This window comes from Chiloscyllium punctatum, chromosome 16 (genome assembly GCF_047496795.1).
Source record: "Chiloscyllium punctatum isolate Juve2018m chromosome 16, sChiPun1.3, whole genome shotgun sequence".
Taxonomy (NCBI): domain Eukaryota; kingdom Metazoa; phylum Chordata; class Chondrichthyes; order Orectolobiformes; family Hemiscylliidae; genus Chiloscyllium; species Chiloscyllium punctatum.
The window spans coordinates 61,284,733-61,303,568 of record NC_092754.1 but is presented as its reverse complement, the minus strand read 5'-3'; the positions used below and the strand labels follow the sequence as shown (position 1 = coordinate 61,303,568).

The 18,836-nt window shown below is 40.2% G+C and overlaps 1 non-coding gene across 1 annotated transcript; it reads left to right on the top strand.

Annotated features, from left to right (window-relative positions):
* Positions 1–5,210: 5,210 nt before the first annotated feature.
* On the top strand, positions 5,211–5,283 carry trnav-cac (transfer RNA valine (anticodon CAC)). The gene has a single exon. It is a non-coding gene; the product is annotated as a tRNA-Val (tRNA).
* Positions 5,284–18,836: the final 13,553 nt, after the last annotated feature.

Below are 18,836 nucleotides of genomic sequence, written 5' to 3'. Positions count from 1 at the left end.
GTGATCTATCTAATTCCTTTTTGATTATTACAATGACTTTTGCGCGTTAACAGCAAATTGATTTACATGAAATGGGCTCACCATGTTTTGTTTTCTCTGAATTTAACGCAGTGCGCATGGGAAACACCATCCATTTGTTGAAAAATTATTTTCGGTTCTCTGTCCACACATGGTGTCACGTTTTAAAAATTTGCAGCATGGTTGTTGGTAATGAGTCATTTTCCAGAAAAGGTCGTTTCTCAATTCAAAAAACTGGTACTTTCCAATGAACTTGGCTTTGCTCAACATCGCCTTCCGTCCTGAAACTTCAACACAACGATAAATTGAAGCTGCTCCATGCGAGGGTCAAATTTAATACCTCCACTCAACACAGCCTACTACATTGGCACAGAGATACCATCCACTGATTACCTGCTGCACTGGATCCACGCATTAATGCTTACCGCCACATTCCTGGTTGTATCAAAAAGGATGGGAAAACGAGTCCCTCTAATTCCACATCTGGTAAGTGAAATTAAACGTTCGCCTTTACCAGTGGTTCCAAGGTTCTATGAGGAAATTGATGAGCTGCTCATTACTAAGATGAGTTAATTATTTAAAAATATATTTGCAATATTTCCGTCCACTAACTCTTGGGCTTTTTTATTTAGATTTCGATACGTAGAAATCTTTTAATTTTAATTTTGAACAGACTCAATGACTGATCTCCACAGTGCCTGCGGAATCAATTATAAAATGTCATAACACTTTGAGTTCTTCCATCTCACTCTGCTGTTTGGGACGTGTTCCAGTTCTGGGAAATTCACTTCCCTGTGTATCTGCTGCGGCTCCCAGCATGCCCTGTGGTACTACACGCATTTCCCTTCTGCCATTTGCTCACTGTGTTGCTGTAATTGTACAGTGGCCTGGTGTCATACGGCCCAGGAAAACAACACAGGCCAAGGTTGAGCAAAACAAACTTTATTGTAAAGTGTCGCTCCTGTTGGTTTTTGCGTTGTTCAATTCAATTTTCAGTTAGTCTTATTTAAGATTTTGAAATTGTATCGCTCTGTACATAAGTGCGATCGCTCAAACATATCTGTTCAGAAGAGAGGGAGTGCTAGTGCTGCCACTGAGCACTGGGGACTGTCTTCGAGTCGGGAAAACAATTCTTCAGAGACAGTGTTACGTCGCCACCGTCACGAAACTTTTAATTCCATCAGCTCCAATTTTTGATAGAATTCAATTCAACAGATCTTGTAACTTAGTCATTTCTTTATTTCTATTCAGATCATTTGAGCAGAATGCCACATTGGGAATGCACTTGCCCAATCGAGCAGAGGGGAGGCCATACTCTGGGAAGTGGATTGTGCTATTTATTATTTCACCAACATCAAGGAGAAATATCCACTTCTATTCACAATTTACTCAACTCAGTTAAGCATATGGTCAGATGCACACAGTATATGTGACGAGATGTCTGAGAGGTTAAAGTGATTGACAACTGACTCATTGTTGTCTACAGGCGTGAGATCGAATCTCACTCTCGTCGCTTATGGAGTGCAGTCGTTCGTGATGCTGTTTTTGTTTGGGTCTCGGCTAAATTGAACGTCGACTGGTCAGTTTATCGCCATCGATGCTGCAGTAAAGTCTCCATTAATTAGTCAAATCTGTCACTTAAACGGTATTGAAATGCAGACTGACTTCGGATAATGAAAAGGAACACGGTTGTCCTTTCGAAGACAAGTTATTGTGAGCTTTTATCGAATGAATGAGATCCAGGAAAAGCAAATAACGAGAGATGGCAAGCGCATGTTTATCCAATGAGTTCATGAGTATTTTGTCTGATGAAACCTGAAGCAGCTTGGGTAGAAGTGATTCATCTTAGTGACAAAAGCACAGTCAGACAGCAGAAAATAATGGAGAAATTTCAAAAGTGGCCGAGGAAGGGTTCAGGGACACCGTGTACTGGCACAAAATGCACAGCAGAGAACTTGCTAATGTAGGTACTGTGCATGGGCATGGACACAGTTACACATTGGTCTCTCCCTTTCTCATTGCTCTTGCCAGTGATGAATGCTGAACATGAGACGCAGACAAAGACAAGAAGTAGGAAGCAAGCTCCCTCTCTTTATGAACAACTGGAGCAGACATCATGGTAACTGCAGGGACTGACCAAAACTGTGGATCAATAACCGCTGACTAATGTCGAACAAACATGTGAAATTATTTAAATTTCGTTTATTCTCTTGTCATTAATAGCTATTTAGTTCTAACAAGTGTGTGCCCAATAGAATTCAACGCCTCATTTCATGTTGGATAACAACATTATCAAAAATTTTTCAAATTGAGATATATTTTGATCATGTGACACATTTAATAAGCTCATTTAAATGAATAGAAACCTCATTCCCTCACAGGAAAGAAAACTGCTGATTTCCTCAAATACGTCATCCTTGTTAAATAGCAGTTACTCAGCTTGAATCATATGATGAGATATTTATTGGAAATCCCCAATTTAGCACGATTATCTTACTTCACATTGAGTGCAATAGGCACATGCTAAATAATCCTTTGGGAAGAAAGTGTTTCACAAAGTATATTTGGGTGGTGATTAAAAATAAGTTAAGGTTCTCATGTTGTGGATAATACACCTGTATTTGCATCCAACTTTAATAGTACAACTACTCTGTGGCCCTCAGGGATGCAATCAGTGAGCACACGGTACTTCTATGATCGCATAGAGGGGCATTAGATGTCGGAGTTTCAGCTCAAATAGCACCTACAGTAGCTTCTATTGATATGGAGCAGCAGGGAGCATTGGGGTATCAGGCTGGGAGCTCCACCCTCACATGGAGCAGTTTCTATTCACATGACGCAGCACAGACCATTGGGATACCAGACGGTAAGCTCCAACCGCACCTGGAGAAGCTTCTATTGACATGGAGCAGCAGGGAGCATTGGGACATCACATTGGGTCACCAAATCACCTGGAGAAGATTTGATTGACATGGAGCTGGGATCATTGGGACATCAGGCTGGAATCTCCAACTTTACCTCGTGCACCTCGAACTCATGCAGCTCATGGTTATTTTATGAAATCTAAACCGAACATACATTCTTACACACACATACATTTACAGCTGAAAAGCGTCTCAGAAGATAGATTCAGATAACCATTAATTTATGTCTGGATTCATGGGCTATCCTTATCTGCTGCGAAATTGATATTGTAGCCAGCATTTCCCAGCAGCTGTGAAAGCAGGAGAGGGATTACCCAACCCTTTCCCTGAGAACGTGCTTCTATTACTATGCAGGCGCATATGTGAAAGCGTGCAAAAAGGTCATATGGCGCAGTGGGGTGAACAGGTGTATCGAGGTTTTTGAATCTCAGTTATGTGAATTCGAATGCCTGCGCTGCCATTTCGGTGGATCAGCTGTAATGCTGCAGCATGTTGAAATGTGGGTCAAAGTTAAAACGTTAGGGTTTGCTTCTCAAAGACTTGACAGTGGTGGGTGCGAATATAGACTCAGGCAAAGGGGTCAATGCCAATACTAACATAATAGTGTTCGCTTCCCAAACGAAAAATCACGGGCTCAAGCAGCTCTATCGCTGGTGTTTCGTTTCAGAAGTGTTGTGTTTTCACAGGAGCCGACAGCAGACTGTTAAGTCGCTAGACACACGTTCCAGGGACGAGGGTTCGACTGCCATTTCTGCTGATCAACTCTAACGCTGCAGCTTGTTAAAATGCTGTTTCGGTCCCCACTGTATTGATGTTGAAAACAAAAGAAAAATGGGGTTGCCTCCCGGGGAATTAACTGTGGGGTGGGACAGTGCCAAATACTTCAAAATGTCTCTGCTGTCATGATCGTGTTCGCCTCTCACTCGGGATTATCGCAAACAGCTCTGCTGTTCCAGGCAAGTTGAGCTTTTACTGGAACCGAATGGAGACTGATATTTCATCGCTGTTGTGAAACAAAGTCCTGGCGTGACTCGACTCGTCGTAATTTGGTTTTCTGGCAAATGGGAAAATCGTTCCAATGAATTTCGATTATGTTATTGAATTTGCCCCATTTCCTTCATTTCCGTCCTGGAGACATCGGAAGGGAAAGGTAATCTAATCGAAACTGTGATTGTTGAAATTCACTTTTTATGGCGCATTCTTATTAGGTTCTTTCTTTCTCTCTTTTCAGCATTGTCTGGAAAGTGGTGGTTCCCTAATGCTGCAGTATGTTTGAAAGAGTAGTTTGGAATTGTCCTGTTGTTAGTTGTGAGATTACTTTATAACTCATGCACTCGGACTGTCTCACATTTAGCATTCATGCATCTCTGTGTCTGAAAATGCATTAGGTATGCCAGTTTTGTTTGTGTCCCATGTTAAATGCTTTCTGTTTTGCGATTCGGTCAATACATTACGAATTAACAGGGTTTTTGAGGTAACTTCCAGCTGCAAAAATCCTCAACTGATGATCTGGGAAAATTTCACGGAGTATGGTCAGTCGGAGCAAAAGTAAGGAAGTCGTTCCTTTCTGCAGTGTTTCGCAATACTACTTTTCCCGTGAGCAGTCGAACACACTAAAGGATTGTGCCACAGACTGCGACGGCAAGCTCCGCTAAAAAGTAATCCTTTAAAGCCGGTGTAAGCAACACAACGTTATTGGGGGACACCGCGTGGAAACAGATACTTCGGTGTATCTCGTCCATAGCCAAAATTAAACAAGTCCCGTTCCCCAGCATTTGGACCCAATCCCTCTAAACCCATCCTATCCAGAATCACATCCAATTACCTTTCCAATTTTCTGAGCCTCCTCCGCTTCCTCTGGGAGCTCATTCCATACACGCACAACCTTCTGTGTGGGAAATGTGCCTCAGGTCCTTTGTCAATTTCAGCCCACTCACCTTAAACCTATGCTCTCGAGTTTTCAACTCACCCCATCTTGGGTAAAACACGTAAATACTCAGTTTACAACCCTTCCATTAGATCATGTCGCAGCCGTTACGCTGCAGGGAAAGTCGTCCCAGCCTATTCCACCTCGCCCTACGGTCCGAACATTGACGAAATCCTTGTCTATATATTGTCATCAATTTCACGTGTCTTTTTTTTTATGGTTTCAAGATGTCAATTCCGCTGGACAACAACGAGCTATTGGAAACAGAAAGGTGAAACGAAGAATGGCTTCAACTTTCAGTGCTGGATGCCCCTGAGCTGCCGGACGGGCGGCTGCGGCTTGTTTCTGTAGTGTAGTGGTCATCACGTTCGCCTCACACGCGAAAGGTCCCCAGTTCGAAACTGGGCAGAAACTGCTTTGTTCTTCAACTGCAGCCTTTTACGTGGACAAGAACGGAGCTTTCTTGCTTGCTTTCCCATCTGCAAACCTGCCTTCGAAGTTGCTTGAACAAATCTGCTCGCGTAGTGAAATGTAATGCAATTCCATTTAATGACTGTGCAAAGAATTGTAAAGTTTTTCTCCAAACTGGTTCTGATCATATGCAATTCTGTTTGAGTGTGTAGTTACCCCCTTCTGATCCTTCTACGAAAAGCATTACCGCATTTGCATTCCTTGCGCAGGCGGCTCGGTTCAAAGACAGGGAAGAAGCTGATGCGCTGGTGTCACAGCGCACCACGGATTCCTGAACTTGTCTGTCTGTCAAATGTACCCCAAAGGAGTCTCTGAAAGGCCTCATTTGGAAGCTGTCTGTCGTTATTCAACGTGCGAGAATTGGCCCCAGAGATCCTGAATCATGTTTTGGAGCAGTTCGCACGTTAGTGGCTCATTCAATCAGCAACAGCAATGAAAGAAATTACACTCTCAGAGGAACCTTTGGACCTGTGCTTTCATAGCGTCGGTAGTATTAAGGTGCGCCCCAAGACCTAAGTCATGTTGGAACTGAAACGGAGGAATCGACAAAGAGGCTACAGAATGACATCGCATCCATTTGGTTTTCTTGAAATCACTGACGAGCAGGAAAATGTAAACGGGGAGGGCGAGTGGTGAAGTCAGGCAGTTGTAGCTCTGGAGAAACTCCTTCTTTGTGACTCACTCAGCAACCAGACACGTGAAGGTGACTCAGAGGCGTGAGAGCTCTTCACATCGAGAACAAAAAGCAATCAAGGGCAGTTAGCACCTCTTCCGGAGTGGGGGTGGGGTGAGGTAATTACCTTTTGACTTCTGTTACTATGTTCAGAAACTGCCTTTTAGATTGAGGTGAACAGAAACTGCATTTCTAATAAGCACCATGGAATTGAGCAAAATTCATTGAGTCGCTTCTCATCGATTCCCACACAGGTTTCCAACTCAGTTGGTATCCATGAGGCTCATGCCCAGGAGTGAACATCTCTGCAGCAAATTGCAATGTTTTGGTAAAAGGCACGGAAAGTGTCATCTCGAAGTGGATCCGAGGTCAGAGCATCCTCACAATGTGATCTGTCGTTCTCGGAATGTAATGCGACTTCCGGTTTTAGGGTAGAGAACTTTCTTTGGGACCCTTATTCTGCAAAACAGAAACAGTGACTGAATAAATGCTGCACGGTATGATGTGGAACACGGCCTGCTCAGCTTTGTGCATTTTCCCTGTAGTCCGGTGTGTTTCATGTTCGGTGTAAACGTGAAAGTCGTCCTGTTTCAAGCAATGGGTGAAATCATTTAGCAAAGCAGGAGTCGAAATTGCAGTAATGTCAAGCAGCTCGTGGTTATTTGACCAAATCATAACCGAACATATATTCTCACAGATACATTTGGAGCTGAAAAGAGTCTGAGAAGATAGACTCAGCTTACCATTGATTTTTGTCTGGATTGATGGGCTCTCATTATCTGCTGAGAAATTGATATTGTAGACGGGCACATCCGAGCAGCTGTGCGAGTCGGAGAGGGATCATGGAACCCTTTTCACGTGAGTTTGCATCTGTTGTCATGCAGGAGAGCACAATTGGAAATGCAAGAAAATTGGGTGGGGGGGTAGTGTGGCCGAGCGGTCTAAGCCGCTAGAGCCAGGTTCCAGTCTCGAAAGGGGCGTGTGTTCGAGTCCCACCCAGTGTCATTGCTGCTGATCAACTCCAACGCTGCAGCTTGTTAAAATGCTGTTTCGGTCCCCACTGTATTGATGTTGAAAACAAAGGAAAAATGGGTTTGCTTCCCGGACAATTAACTGTGGGGTGGGATAGTGCCGCATATTTCAAAGTGTCTCTGTCTGTCATGATCGTGTTCGCCTCACCGCGCAGAAAATCGCAAGCAGCTGTGATGTTCCAGGCAAGTTGAGCTCGTACTGGAACCGAATGGAGACCGTTATTTCATCGCTGTTGTGAAACAAAGTCCTGGGGTGACGCGACTCGTCGTTATTTGGTTTTTTGGCCAATGGGAAAATCGTTCCAACGAATTTCGATGTGATATGTTGTTGAATTTCTCCCATTTCCTTCGTTTCCGTCCTGGAGACATCGGAAGGGAAAGGTAATCTAATCGAGACTGTGATTGGTGAAATTCACTTTTTATGGCCCATTCTTATTAGGTTCTTTCTTTCTCTCTTTTCAGTATTGTCTGGGAAGTGGTGGTTCCCTAACGCTGCAGTATGTTTGAAAGAGTAGTTTGGAATTGTCCTGTTGTTAGTTGTGAGATTACTTTATAACTTATGCCCTCGGACGGTCTCACATTTAGCATTCATGCATCTCTGTGTCTGAAAATGCATTAGGTATGCCAGTTTTGTTTGTGTTCAGTGTTAAATGCTTTCTGTTTTGCGATTCGCTCAATACTTTACGAGTTAACAGCGTTTCTGAGGTAACTTCCAGCTGCAAAAATCCTTAACTGAGGATCTGGGAAAATTTCACAGAGTATGGTGTTCGGAGCAAAAGTCAGGAAGTCGTTCCTTTCTGTAGTGTTTCGCAATACTACCTTTGTGAGCAGTCGAACACAGTAAAGGATTGTGCCACAGACTGCGACGGCAAGCTCCGCTAAAAAGTAATCCTTTAAAGCAGGTGTAAGCAACACAACGTTATTGGGGGACACCGCGTGGAAACAGATACTTCGGTGTATCTCGTCCATGCTCACCACATAGCCAAAATTAAACAAGTCCGGTTCCCCAGTATTTGGACCCAAACCCTCTAAACCCATGCCATGTTGTGTGCCATTGATTTCATTGACATTGAGATATTTTGCTTATACAGGAAGGGATTCATAATCGCGTAAAGTTCTTAATTAAAGTCATATTTTCTTTTTTAAAATTATGAGAATTCCTTTGTGAAACAGTGATTTAGAGATGCCGGAGTTGGACTGGGGTGAGCAAAGTTAAAAATCACGTGACACTATGTTATAGTCCAACAGGTTTATTGGGAAGCCCTAACTTTCAATGTGCTGCTTCTTCATCAGGCGATCTTCATCTCTTCATCTGCTCGGCCAAGAGAATAAGGATTGGTGTACGTGAGGTGTTGAAATGCACAAAAATGATGTGTTAAATGTTTATTGAAACTCTTCTGCAGAATTAAGTTCATAGAATAAACAATATTTGAACATTCTTGAGCTGACTGGAAGTAAAATCCTGTTGCCCACCATATGAATAATACCCGAATGTATTTTGAATAAATAAAATGAATTTCATTACTTAGATACTTTAAAATTTTAAAAACTGCAGTGTCCTCAAATCTAAAATTTGGATATAATGTAATATGATACATAATGTTATTAATGACCTGAAGATAATAAATTGCAGATTAAGAGATTATTGGAATGAACAACAGACAGAAGCAGATCCAAAACTGGATTGAAAATCAATTCAAACTCTGCTTAGATATTTTCTAATCACCATTCCAAGCTGCTCTGGCATATCTCTGTTGGAGAAGGGAACTGAACCCACACCTCCTAGTCTCATAAGAGTGACACTACTAGAGATCCACAAGTGTCTTTCATTATGTTCCTAACAAGGAAGGGTGGGATTATAATCAATTGTGATGACTCAAATGAAAACTAATCAATATTCATTCCGATAATTGGGCTGGGAATTAATTAGACTGTTTCTGTGTGTAATGGACTGAGAATGAAATAGTAATTCCCAATAATGATGGTACTAAGCAGAAATGCACTTATTTAAAAATTAAAATCATGACAATTGAAAGAAAGATAAATGCACATATCATGCGCTTATTGTAAATTCATGAAAAATATGACTACGGAATGTGTTTAAAGCCGTTTTTCTTATAATGAAACGATAGCTAGAATGCTTAGCAGCAGGATGTAATCGCAAAAAAACATTCAATGTGACTATTCAGCTGCAGGCATCTCCCCTTCCTTATATAAATGCATAACTTCCAACAATTCAACATTTACTCTGATAAAGAAAAGAACACACGCATGTAAATTCTTTTTTCTTGTTGACAAAAAAGTCACAAATTTGATTTTTTTTAGCTTTAAAGTATTTAGCTATTCCTGTGATCAGAAATACAATAAATCTTCATGTTGAAGAAAAATATGATCAAATCAATTCAAATCAAAATAAATATCGATATTCACAACAATTGGGAGAGTAGACACAACAATATCTTTCCATGTACTGAGCCATAATTCCACTTTTATACCCCTTACTGGAATGATCAATTATTAGATATTAGCAATAACTAAATTATTAATATGCTGTCAGTGAACTGAATATAAATGAGAAATCTCACATTGCTGTTTGAAAGAGCAATGTGTCGACATAAACAGTAATTCTTAGTGAAATGCCTTAGACATCTCTTAATCAATGAGGCTATGTATACTTTGATTGTTGAAACAAGTAGCATTCAGTTACTTATAAAGAGCATTGGATGGAAATCACTGCTTTTTGTTGCAGAGCTGAAAGATTTTGTTATTGTAGTATTGGCAGTAAGAAATAATGGATTAAATTATGAGGTGCATCTCATCTTATTGAATATTTTCAAGTTTTCTAAAAGGTTTCAGGTCGAATCTTCCGTTTAACAAGGGTAATTTTGGGTCAGAACATCAGTAACTGCAAACAATTTCGACACATCTCCATCAAAGTTATTACTCTGATAATTCAGAACAAATATCAAAAACTTACCTCTGTAAATTTAGTTGACTATATTTTTAGATTGTAGTCAAGTTCGTTCTCGAATTATTTCCTTCCTATTTCTGACACCAGTGGCTAAATATGGATTAGATTAAATGTCATATGAGTTAGACGTTCGTTTTCTCTCACAGATCCGTGCAGCACAGGAATTGGTCATTTGGCCCATAACGTTGTGCTGAACATAATGCAAAAGAAACTCATCCCTTCTGCCAACTCTTGGTCCATATCCTTCCAAATTATCGAAATGAACATTAAAGAGCCTTAATGTATCTGCTTCCACCACCAACCATGGAAGTTCATTCCAGACACCTACCACTCCCTGTGTAAAAACAAATTGCCCGTTACATGCCCCTTGAACTTTCCCCCTAACCTTAAATGTATGTCACATAGTTTTTGATGCTTCAACTATGGGAAAAACTTTCTGACCGTCAATCCTATTTACGTATCTCATGATTGTAGAGACTTCCATCAAGTCTTCCCCCAGTCTCCGCCACTCCACAAAAAAGCAATCTGAGTTTTTTCTCGCCTCTCTGAATCCAGGCAGCATCCTGGTAAAAGCCCTCTGTACCCTCTCCAAATCCTCCATACCTGTCCTGTAATGTGGCGAACAAAAGTGAATAAAATACTTCAAGTATGCCTTAACCAGTCTTATAAAGTTACAACATGGCTTCCTGACACTTGAAACCAGTTCTCTGACCAATAAAGGCAAGCATACCATTTGCCTTCCTAACCACTTTCAGGGATCCATGGTCTTGAACAGCAAGATCCCTTTCAATAATAAAGCTGTTAGGGTCCTGCCATTAACTATCTACTTTTCCTTAACATTTGAGCTTCCAAAGTGAAACACCTCACACTTGTATGGATTAAACTTCACCTTTAATTACTCTGCCCATATCTGCAATTTATCTTTTTCCTGCTGCATTATATGACAACCCTCTACATTGTCCCCAACTGCACTGAACTTATTAACTCCCCCAATTCGATTATAATCCATTTCACTTCTATATAATTGTATCACAAACAGAAGGGTTCCAGTACAGGTACCTGTGGAAAAAAGACAGGTAATGAGGGAAATGCAGAATTCTTGACGAAATGAGGTTTTTTTTTCAATGACAGAACAATTCTGATGAATAATCTTTTAAGGTGTGATTTTTGTTTTTAAATTAACCCAATGTTTTAATTCTCAGTTTACTGATCTTAATGAATATCCAGTACAAACTGCTTTGTTAATATTTAATCATTTAAAGTGTTGAGTTCTAACGTTAATTATTGTTTAATTGTTATTTCAATTCTCACACCATCAGGAGATTCACATTTTAGTTGAATCCATTATTTCTTAGTGCCAGTATCATAATGAAATATTAACATTCTTTTCAGGTCAACTCACCTGCAATCAACCAAAGTTTTCTCATCCAACATCTAAATATCTCATTCTCTTTCATTTGAGTTGTCATATTAATGGAAGGATCATTAAACAGTCTTATCAATTAAGAGATGGCTAACTATTTTTCATATAAATATTTCATTTTTTTCCAACATATTGCACAATTACATTGCAAAAAGAGTTTTCTTATCATTCTTAAATTTGTTATCAGCCATTTTAAAACTAATTATGGTCAATATCTAACCGGCAAACATTGTTGAAATCCAATATCTCCAGCTGTCGATGTGGAGCTATGGCTCAATACATCAACTGACGTAAACAATATTGCACTGTGCAATCTCTTAATCTTAGCAAAAATAATTTTAAGTGTTTACGCTTAGATGGATTGAATTGGTTGTGAGCAAAAATGCAGACTGAAGAAAGGTCACTGGCCCAAAAGTTTTCACACTGATTTCTCCCCACAGATGCTGCCAGACCTGCTGAGTTATTTTCCAGCAATTACTGATTTTGCTTGTGATTTCCAGCATCCACAGTTTTGTTTACATTCTTGTATTGATTATATTTCACTTCAATTCGAACATTTCTATATATCTGATTATGACAATAAGAGCTAAATATTTTTCATGTTAAACATTATTTAAATTTTCCGAGTTTCTTGTTTAAATAAACCAGAATTAACAAATGTTTGCTCTATGCGATAACAATAAATCTTGAATTCTTAGCAATCACAATTTTTTGAAAATGAGGAAAGTTATCTTTCGCTGAGTAGTCACATTGAAAAACTAATGCTTTCTTTCCATTTCATGTGCATTACAAAGCATGTTAATTTTTATTTATGCAGATGAATAACTGCTTCAAACATATTGACTTACTTGATTATCATGAGATCTATGTTTATTTAAGATCATTGTTGCTTCGTTCCTTCATTATTAGAAATAACTAATTCTTTTTATCGATCCATTACACTCTGGAACTGTCTAATACAAGCCTAGTCCAATTATAACAATAAATATCTCAGTAGTTTTTCCTGTGAATAAACACAGTAAGTATGTGATTATAGTCCTGCCCTTCCTGCAAGGGAATATTATGGAGGACTCCGGTAATGTCTGTACTAGTAGACCAGGTGGCATGGGTTCAATTCCCACCTTCAACAGAGATGTGTCAAATCACCTCAGAGTTGATTAGAAAATATCTAAGTGTCGATTGAACTGCTTTTCAACCAACATTGTCTCAACTTGTAACTGTTGTTCATTATAATGATCACAACATCTTGAATTTATTTGCTTCACATCACTGATTAAAGTATGAATGTTATTATGCTGCTTCTAAATACCTCTCAACTTTTAGTAACTTTGCAGTCTTAAAGATTCTACGGTGTAAATAATATTTAAGGTGAGGGGGAAAGATTTAAAAGGGGTCTGAGGGGCAACGTTTCCACACAGTGTGTTTCACATTTTAGGATGAGCTGAGAGAGGAAGGGCAGAGGCTGGCACAAATACAACATCTAAAAGACTTTTGGACTGTTTATTGGATAGAAAACGTCCGAAGGGTTATGGGACAAACACAGGGAAATGGGACTAGTTTAGTTTAGGAAACCTGGCCAGAGTGCCAAGTTAGGCTGAATGGCCTGTTTCCATGCTGTATCAGTCTAGCATTCGACAACTCAAACTTCACTGTGATTGGTAAAGGAAAGAACAAACGGGTGTTAATTCTATTTTGTGTCCATAAAAAAGTGAAATGCATTTTAAATAATTTTGTCACATGAAATAGTTCGCTCTTATTGTGATAAGAAATACAATGATTGTGAGCATTGAAGTGAAATAAAATTAAATCAATTCAACTGTGTTTCCATGGTTAAAATAAAAATTGATATTCACAATCATTGTGAGTTTGTACATTGCAATATCTTCACATTACTTCATGTACTGAGCCATTATTACACATTTATACCCCCAACTGAACTGAAAAATAATTAGATATTAGCAACACTCAGATTTTCGAAAATCTATCAGTACACTTAGAAGAAGGAGAGATTCAATTTCGCTATATGACTGTGCAATGCGCAGACATGAACAGGAATTTTTGCAGTGAAAAGTAGTTACAGTTCTCTGAATTCATAAGGCTGAGATTACTGTGATTATTCAAATGAGCAAAAGTCAGTTTGCAAAGCGTGTTGGATGCAAAATGATTGGTTCCATTGTGGGATAGTTGACCTGAAAACAATAGCATTGTTGCAATGGATTAAATTAAAATATGGATTAAAATAATATATGGATCTGACGATACACGTTAGGAAGACAAACAAATTATTCTGCAAGTATTATAAGGATAATGAATTCATAATAAAAGTTGTATTCTGAACAAATAAATTGACTCAATATTTTAAAAATACTTTGCTCTGATGTTGATTAGACATACACTAAGATCGGTAAACTGAAGACTGAAATATAATACCTAGATTGATGGATTGAGGACAATAAATGAGCCATTCAATAGTTATTGAAAAGAATTTATATTTTTGTCAAAATGCAGACAATACAGAAGTAATGCATTTCATTCAATGAGTTTACTTGTAGAAACATGTGTTCTTAATTTATGAAATTTTATTCTGATCGATGTTCAAACATTTGTGTCTGAATTAGGAAGTAAATAAAAAGATAATGAAAGTGAATATGAGAGTGACCACAAGATACAGTCCATGATATTTTATAGAAAAAGGAATTCGCATAATCTTATGAGTATTTAATGTTAATAAATAATTAACTCCTCAGGTACTGAAGCAGTCCAAGTCCAAGTACAACAAGATCTGGACAGTATCCAGGCTTGGGCTTACAGGAGGGAAGTAACATACATGCCACACAAATGCAGGCTATCACGTATAAGAAATAACCTAACCACCATCCCTTGACATTCGATGGTGTTACCATGACTGAACACCCACTATCAACATTATCCTGTGGATTATCATTGATCAGGAACTGAACTGGTCTCACCACATAAACACAGTGGCTACAAGACTAATTCAACTCCTGGCTCCTGAAATCCTGTCCAAACGCTACCAAGCACAAGTCAGGAGTGTAATGGAATACTCCCCACTTGCCTGGATGAGTGCAGCCCTAACAACACTCAAGAAACTTGATACCATCCGGAATAAAGCAGCCCGCTTGATTGGCACTGCCGCTACTGAGCATCAGTGGTGGTGGAGGTGGATGCTTGTGGATGTCCTAGCTGCAATCTCTGCCTCTTCTTATCAACAACGATAAAAGAATCGTACATTGCTCAACTTTCTCATCAAAACCGAGTACTGTATTCACCCCAACCCTCCAACCACAAGGGATGAACTCAGATTTCTCCAGTTTCCTCATTTCTCCTCAATCAAATCCCTTGAACTCAGCACCACCTTCCTAACCTACAATCTTCTTCCTGACCTCTCCACCCCCACTCCATTCGAATCCTATCACCCTCACCTTGACCTCCCTCCACCTATCGCATTCCCAACGCCCCTCCCCCAAGTCCCTCCTCCCTACCTTTTATCTTAGCCTGCTGGACACACGTTCCTCATTCCTGAAGAAGGGCGTATGCCCGAAACATCGATTCTCCTGTTCCTTGGATGCTGCCTAACCTGCTGCGCTTTTCCAGCAACACATTTTCAGCTCTGATCTCCAGCATCTGCAGTCCTCACTTTCTCCTCCAGCCCTCTATTATACCATCCAGCAGCATTTCCACCACCAATAGCAGCTCCTCTTAAAATATTTTGTCAGTAACTTGTAATAAACTGGTTCCGACAATTACAACTGAAAATTTGTTGCTGGAAAAGCGCAGCAGGTCAGGCAGCATCAAAGGAGCAGGAGAATTGACTTTTCGGGCATGAGCCCTGCTTCAGGAAGGTCCTGAAGAAGCAGTGAACCACATTTTGAAATGATATTTCTAAACATAATATAGATTTTGTTAAAACTGAAGCAGGTGTCTTACACAACTTGCTGCAAGGACACAGACAGTAGAATCTGTGGTGATCATGAGTAAGTGGAGGTGAATGTGGGAGACAAGCTGGGACTGGTTTGGAGTAGTCACTGTGAGAGGGAACAAATACTGGATGCAGGGTTTCAGCAGCTGATGGACTGACGCTGAGGTGAACCATCGGAAACTGAGCAAGTGACCACCATCTAATAGGACAGAGAAACTGATCCATCAGCCTGAAACTGACTGACCACGTGACTGTCAGTGACTCCAACACAAGTGAATGGAAACATTGCTCAGAGCCTGTTTCTGTAACATTCAACACAACCAGGAAATGGAAAGTGAATAATGAGCTGAAAACAAAGCCACTGCTCTATTAGAGTCAAAATCATTCAATGTTCAGTTATTGAACATTATTGACTCTCAGAATATTCTAACCTACAGAATCACAGTAAAAGGGGAAAGTAAACAACATTCTTGGCAAAGACATAATGAACCAACTGCTTGTATAAAAACAGCTCAGAACAAAGGGGCTGAATCCTCTACAAACTGACAAACACAGATACCATTAGATTTATAGATAGTGATTGGAATTCTTTAGGAAAACACTCCCCCCCCCCCCCCCCCCCCCCCCCCGCTTATGGTGTGTGGTAGAAACCATTCTCAGTGTGAACTGCCACTTATTTCCTTTGAAAAGAGTCTCTGTTTCCCCTCAGAAAAGCAGGTGTGTCGCGCACTTACAGACTGAATTACAATGGAAACCTGATCTGAGACTCGCCGGTTAATTAAGCTATTAGTGACAGTCCATTGCACACAACAAGAGCTTACACCACAACAGATTCTAGTGAAACCAACAATGCGATGAAAAAGGTGAATTAGTCTTTATAATCATGCATCCTCTCTCAATCAAATAATCCCAGTCAACTTCCAAACATTTTAAAACTATTAATATTAATGTATACATATTTATTACCTTTCCTAATTTCCTCCAAAGAATATATCTGTCTATTCACTTCAAAATATATTTTAAATGGTCAATTCATAATCACAATTCATTTCAAATTATTCTTAGAGCAAAACAACTTGTAAACTAAAATTGCGTTCACGTCAATAATGACACTGGAAACTTTTTCATGTAGTTCAACCATATTTCCAAATATTGTTTTGGTTCATTGTTTCAATGAAGCTAAAATTAAAGTCTATTTATTTTCTCTGATATCCTTCCATAACTTTATTCCCTAATAAGAATGCCCATGGTGTTATAGGTGACAAACATTAAAATAAAATTGAATTTTCAATGCAAGAACAAGAACAAGAACAAGAACAAATAATCACATATTATTCAGGTCATTCATTGTGGATGATTATCAGGGTTATTTTCACGGTATGATCACATTAAATTCACTTAAATAATCACAGTACAATTCTCACCTCTATAGATATGTCGAATGAATGTCAAATTATTCTTATTTCAAGTAAAACCAAATTTACATTTTGCTCTGTTTTATTCCAGGAATGACAGGATGTGTTACATTATTATTGGAAACAGGAACAAGTGAAGGTGGTGACCCTCAGACGTGAGGCCTTAAAGCCAAAGGGCCAGGTGGTAGTTACAGTGGGGGAGGTACCTAGTGCCCCGCTCTCCTCAGAAGGCAGTGAGGATGTCGACACTGAGTGGAACGGGTTAGATGACAAAGCACACACGTATGGACAGAGGGACGACAATGGGTGGGATCACCCACCACCCTGTAAGGCCCAGAAGGCCATGTCAATGGCACCACTGGTCAAAGCTCAACTTGGAGAGACGGTAGGGAGCAACAAAGGCAACTGACAGAAACCAAACATGAACAGTTCACCCGCTGAATAACAGATGTTGGTGAGTTAACACCCAGCCTGATAGAGAAGTGGTAGCAATGGGCCTTATTGGAAGAATATGGATGAATTAGTTGAGGTACAGTCTCATCGATGATGGTGTCAGGCCAAAATCTCTCTGGCCAAGATACCATGACATGTACATCAGAACCTGTCCCTGCAATGAGAGGGTGGGGTATGAGCCAGATCCCCCCAGTGCACAGCCGACCAGTGTCTCCAGGCATTTATAGATATTACAGGGACACTCTGGGGAGGGGACAGGCTGAATGGTCTAAAATGACCTTGGTGACTCAGGGAACCAAGGGTAATATCGAGGATCATACAGAGAGGAAGTCTGAGGTGTGTAAGGACCACGGGGGATTACCAAACCCTAACCTGTGATGATGAAATCGGTTTGATGTATTTAAACTGGCACCCCATTTAACTGTAATTATATATATGGGACTCCCAGTGGGAGATCATTCTAACCACCTTCTGAATTGAACCATGAGAGCTGAGACAATCACAGAAACACAGAGGAATAGCTGCAGTACAGGGAGGGTAACCAGACTGGCAATGTTACAAGTGAAAAAGGAAAGGGCACATAGGCACGGAACGTAGGCAGAGAGAGGGAGACAGATGTTCACATTGTGTTTGTGCATGTGTTCACTTAGGCACATGAATATTCTTTGATGCTGTGTTTGCGAACCAGCAGAACAAATCTTAATAAAAGGATCATCTATATCAATTACCGATATGGATTTGCCCCTTATCACCTCAATTACTAAAATGAGAGCAGTCGGAGAGGGAATCGAGGAAACTGGATGAAATAAATCTCTCCTGACGCAGATCATGGATATGGCAAAATATATTCAGATATGGGTGTGGGAAACTGAGGAAGGGACCGCTCTGGGAGTTGCCAGTTTAGAACAGTTAGGAAAAACTATTGACGTAGACACACAAACTGTAATATGGGAACAACCTGGACAGGCTTGGGACAGGAAGCAAAAGAGAGGCGACATCTCCAGAGAGTTACCTTGCAGGGAGACTGGAACAGTCAGGGAATCTGAGGAGTTATAGCTAGGACCCAAACAGCAGTGTGGGTAACTCAAACAGGAATGTGGGTTATTACCTGTAGATCCTGTAAAGATTGAGGCCCCTCTCACTCCCCACACAAACAGGATCCCATTGAAGCTGAGGAGGCAGTAATTGTGACAGTAACAGATTGACGGAACCAGGGAATAGTCAGACCGACAGTATCCCAGACTAACGCCGATCGGCTCATCCCACCTCACTATTGAGTATACCTCCCTCAGTAAATCAGCCACTAAAGGGTATCCTACATTAGCGAACCATACCACTGTATTTAATGGATTGAAATCGCAACAGGATATAGTCTCAGCCCTCAATATTGTGAATGGGTTCTGGTCCATACCTGTGCACCTGGAATCCCAGAATAAGCTGGCGTTTACTGGCTGAGGAAAACAGCACACCAGGATCCAGTTACCTCAGGGATCCCACAATATTCCAGTATATCCCACCGATATATGGCTGATGGAGTTAGTCACATTGATCTTACCAACACCTCATCACCTCAGTTGGTGAGAAAGACCA